The following is a 5,511-nucleotide window of genomic DNA, read 5'->3' on the forward strand; positions in this document are numbered from 1 at the left end:
ATGGCCTGACGGAAGCCACTCCTCAGTAAAAGGCACATGACAGCCCACTTGGAGTTTGCCAAAAGGCACCTAAAGACTTTCAGACCATGAGAAACAAGATTCTTTGGCATGAATGTCAAGAGTCCCGTCTGGAGGAAACCTGTCACCATCCCTACGGTGAATCATGGTGGTGGCAACATCATAATGTGGGGATGATTTTCAGTGGCAGGGAGACTAGTCAGTATCATGGTAAATATGAATGGAGCAAAGTACAGAGAGATCCTTGATGAAAACCTGCTCCAGAGTGCTCAGGACCTCGGACTTGGGGCAAAGGTTCACCTTCCAACAAACAGGACAATGACCCTAAGCACACAGCCAAGACAACGCAGGAGTGGCTACGGGACAAATCTCTGAATGTCCTTGAGTGGCCCTGCTAGAGTCCGGACTTGAACCCGATTGAACATGTCTGGAGAGACCTGAAAATAGCTGTGCAGCAATGCTCCCCATCCAACCTAACAGAGCTTGAGAGGATCTGCAGAGAAGAATGGGAGAAACTCCCCAAATACAGGTGTGCCAAGCTTGTAGCGTCATACCCAAGAAGACTCAAGGCTGTAATCGCTGTCAAAGGTGCTTCAACAAAGTGCTGAGTTAAAGGTGTGAATACTTATGTAAATGTATATTTCAGTGTTTTATTTGCAATAAATTAGCAAAAATTACAACTGTTTTTGCTTTGTCATTTTGGGGTAATATGTGTAGATTGATGATGAAAAAAATCTATTTAATACATTTTATAATAAGGCTGTAACCTAACAAAATGTAGAAAAAGTCAAGGGATCTGTAAGGGCTGTCTTCAGGAATGGACCAAAATGCAGCGGAGTTAGTATTCATCTTTCAATTTAATTAGAAAGAACACTATAACAAACAAAACAAGGAAACTGACAGCCAACAGTCCTGTCAGGTGCAAACACACTAAACAAGAAACAATTACCCACAAAACCCAAAGGAAAAACATGCTCCTTATGTGTGACTCCCAATCAACCACAACCCTCTACAGCTGTGCTTGATTGGAAGTCACACGGCCAAAATCAATGAAACAATAAAAAACACACACTCCCTTCTGCCACGTCCTGACCCAACTACACCCTCTACTGGTCAGGACGTGACAGGATCTGAATACTCTCCGAAGGCACTGTACTTTTAAAGGTATATGCAGTATTGTATCAAAGAGATCCTAATAAAATGAATGCTGCAATATGTAACATTTTGGACGACCCGACCAAATTCACATAGAAATTATAGATCTGTCATTCTCATTGAAAGCAAATCTAAGAAGCGGTAGATCAGTTCTGTGTGTGTTATTTCTATTCTTCACATGTTTTGCAGCTCAAAATACAATGTTTTTGGTTAAGGAAAATAAATATTAATGCAGTTTAGATGGTAGAATGATTCCCTACACTAAGCATTACTTGTTTTGTCACAAAAACTAGAATTTTAGAAACCAGGAAATGGCGGAGCGATTTCTGCGAGAACCACACTGTAAAAACAAAATATCAAGGTGGCCCAACTCAAGATATTTTAGTAACTAGTCCCACAGCCTTTTTCAGTCAGCGTTGCATAAGCTTCACATTTTAAGATAAATGTTTCTAAATCAATTAGACAAGTTAGCCAAAACTTTGTTCCAACTTCACTAGACAAGTTGAAGTTCAATCAACTTTAAATCATGTGTTTGATAGATGCTTGTATGGAAATTATTTTGCAGGTTGTTATATTTGTATGAAGTTTGAGACACGTATGTTAATGTTGTACATAGAGTCCCCATTGACTCGTTTCCAGTTTCAGCTGTTATCCAATTAACTGACTGGACAGTGTTTTTTTCTGTCCTGACAACAAATCCACTTTTTTGCTTTTGCTGATGTAATGCATCACATCATCTACTGAAATCTATATTTTAATTGTAAACTGATCCCTGACAAAAACAACATTAATTCAGTTTCAAATTAGGATCATATAATGTTGAGCGGACCGAAAGATGTCTGTGTAAAACAAGGCAATTAAAATCTTTCAGTCTGTTGTCTAAACCTTTTAATTGTGTCTGTAGCCAGGTGGCTAAAAAGACATAGGCCAATAACAATAGCGTGTCGTTTTTTAATCTTTCTGTAAAGCCATGTATGTTAAAGCCATTGCAAGGCGGCCTTCATAAAGTTGTCCTCCTGACTTACTAGAGACCAAATTTCAAAGTTGTCCATGGCACTGGACTGCAATAAGAGCTAGCCCTACAGTGTGACCTACAGTACGGCGTACTGAGCAGTCCTGGCGTTTGCTCCTGGCTGCCTACATCTTTCCTCCACATAATAAACTGTACAAACATGGCACTTTTGAGGCTTACTTTTACAATTAGGCTTACTCAGTCACTACAACAACCTTCATATCATGGACATAAAACGCCATTAGGCCTAATGAAAATACCGCATATGTAAGTTACTTGGTTGGTGTCTTGTGAATCAACCTGTATGTGCATTATTCTCCCAGGTAAAGCAGTATTTTCCGCCAAAACCGGAAGTGTTATTCAAAAGCATTATAAAGCATATAAATGTCTGGATTTGATTAGAGCTTTCATCAGCATGAAAATTCAAACCTGATGCTCCCTGAGCCTGATGAGACATATTAAATACATTTAATGAGCCCTACATTTAATGAGCCCAAGCCCAAAAAAGTCCAAATGATTGTGCAGTTATCCAATAGGTCCACTAGGTCCTCACTTACAATGACTGTAAAACATTGTTGCATTTAAACTGTATATCACTGGTTAGTGGGATGAAATGATAAAATATATTGGCAATGGGAAGTAATAGCTGGTTTGTTCAATTCATTTTGGAAATGAAATGGTTGTGCTTTTTGTATTGTTATGACTTCATGGGGCCTACTGGAGTGAATAGGCTGCTTATTCTGTAACATTATTTGATGCTGTGTGTGAGACTGCTGTCTCCTGGCTATGTGTTTGACCCAAACTGTCTCTCCTTCAGCGCCATGGAGTGCACAGGTATTACGCTCGCTGTCCTTTCAACACCAGGAGCCTTTCTCCTTTGATGTGACACTGTCTCTATTGGTGATTCTGTGATAGTGGTGCTGGCTACCATCAGCTGTGTAAACATAACATTATGTTATGCTGTGTGTCATGTTCTGTCCATCCGGTTCTGTCTGTGTGTGCGGCAGCCCGAAGCGAGGCCAGGCATGCTTGATTCATTCATAATGTCATCAAAAAGCATTGCTCCTCCTTCACTAGAACTAGAATGGCCCGACAACAGAATTTATAATGTCGGACGCGTTAAGTGATGCTATGTTTTCTGTTATATTGGAAGATTTTTGGTCCCTCTGAAGGCCTAGGTCCTATAGTCACGGTTCACCACTGGATCTAAGTGAAGGCTGAAATTAACCTGTCCAGAGGCAGGTTTAACTTCATATTAATGGATGTTGGCCCCCAGGTTGACCTTGGCAATGAGAGAAACTGGATTACCTGGACTATTTCAATAAACTCAGAACAATTAGTGTTTTAAGATGAGTCTTTCATCCTGTGTTTAATATTTCTTGCTTTTTTAGTTTATAGTGTTTAGAATGGTATCATGTTAGGGGTTAAGACAATGGGATGATTCTGGAAGGTGTTCCGGAAATACCATTTTCAGAAAGTGTCGCACTTCGCCAATACTCAAAGAAAATATCCTTCACATATTCAGTCATTTATGTACTGTTTATTATTTCTCCAGTGGATGTCAATTCTGGTGTTATACGTAGAGGAGTAGGCAATCAATACAATTTCACAATTTTGATTACACTGAGTTTGGTTAAAAAAATTACACTTAAATTACAATGTTTAATTCTAATTTCATTATAATTGTCATACTGTTGTAAACACCAAATATTAATCATACAACTAAATAAAGTGTATATAATGCATAATACAGCCCCAAAAATAACAAAAAATTCACTGTAATATACAGTAAACTAGTGTTTTCCAATGGTGTAGCTGGCATATTATGGTCATGATATGCTTTGCAATGTTGATGACAATGGAGTAGAGATCTATTAGTGCAGACATCTCTAAAAAAGTCTACCTGACATTTTTACAGCAATCATTTTTTTTACATAGTGGTCATCAAAGTTTACTGTAATATATCTACTTTAAAAAAAATGACAACGCTAAAGAATGTGGAGATAGACCATTTAACACTATGTATTATCTCTCTTTAATAAAATATTTAAAAAACACAGTAGGTTGTGGTAGATACATATGATGAATGATAAGAGGTGTGATAAGTGTGCAGAAGGGGTATGAGACAAATAATTGTGTAGTTTAGTAGTATCGGGGGAAGAAGTGCTATGTTTTAATTGTACGGGTGCCCATGGTGCTGGGGATCAGAAGTGTCTGGTGGGAGAGAGGCAGGTTGAGGTTAATTTGGTCAGAGTAGTGCAGGGGGTGTGGTTAGAGTAGTGCAGGGGGTGTGGTCAGAGTAGTGCAGGGGTGTGGTCAGAGTAGTGCAGCGGGTGTGGTCAGAGTAGTGCATTGGGTGTGGTTAGTGTAGTGCAGGGGGTGTGGTCAGTGTAGTGCAGGGGGTGTGGTTAGAGTAGTGCAGGGGGTGTGGTCAGAGTAGTGCAGGGGGGTTAGAGTAGTGCAGTGCAGTTAGAGTAGTGCAGGGGGTGTGGTCAGAGTAGTGCAGGGGGGTCAGAGTAGTGCAGTGCAGTTAGAGTAGTGCAGTGCAGTTAGAGTAGTGCAGGGGGTGTGGTCAGAGTAGTGCAGGGGGGTGTGGTTAGAGTAGTGCAGGGGGGTGTGGTCAGAGTAGTGCAGGGGGGTGTGGTCAGAGTAGTGCAGGGGGTGTGGTTAGAGTAGTGCAGGGGGGTGTGGTCAGAGTAGTGCAGGGGGGTGTGGTCAGAGTAGTGCAGGGCGGTGTGGTCAGAGTAGTGCAGGGGGGTGTGGTCAGAGTAATGCAGGAGGTGTGGTCAGAGTAGTGCAGTGCAGTTAGAGTAGTGCATTGCAGTTAGAGTAGTGCAGGGGGTGTGGTCAGAGTAGTCCAGGGGGTGTGGTCAGAGTAGTGCAGGGGGGTGTGGTTAGAGTAGTGCAGGGGGGTGTGGTTAGAGTAGTGCAGGGGGTGTGGTCAGAGTAGTGCAGGGGGTGTGGTCAGAGTAGTGCAGGGGGTGTGGTTAGAGTAGTGCAGGGGGGTGTGGTTAGAGTAGTGCAGGGGGTTGTAGTTAGAGTAGTGCATGGGGGTGTGGTCAGAGTAGTGCAGGGCGGTGTGGTCAGAGTAGTGCAGGGGGGTGTGGTCAGAGTAGTGCAGGGCGGTGTGGTATGCTGAAGCAGTGAAGAAATTATAGGAGGATGGGTCAAGGGGGAGGGATCCTGAGAGGATCTGTGCCAGCAAGTCATATGCTATCGAGTCATATGCTTCAGTAAGGTTGACTTCTTAGCGTTCATAGTAATGATTATCAACTGTACTGCAGAGATGGAACGTAAATCACAGAATATAGATGTTGTGATGGCAG

Source organism: Salmo salar, chromosome 16 (genome assembly GCF_965601325.2).
Source record: "Salmo salar chromosome 16, fSalSal1, whole genome shotgun sequence".
Taxonomy (NCBI): domain Eukaryota; kingdom Metazoa; phylum Chordata; class Actinopteri; order Salmoniformes; family Salmonidae; genus Salmo; species Salmo salar.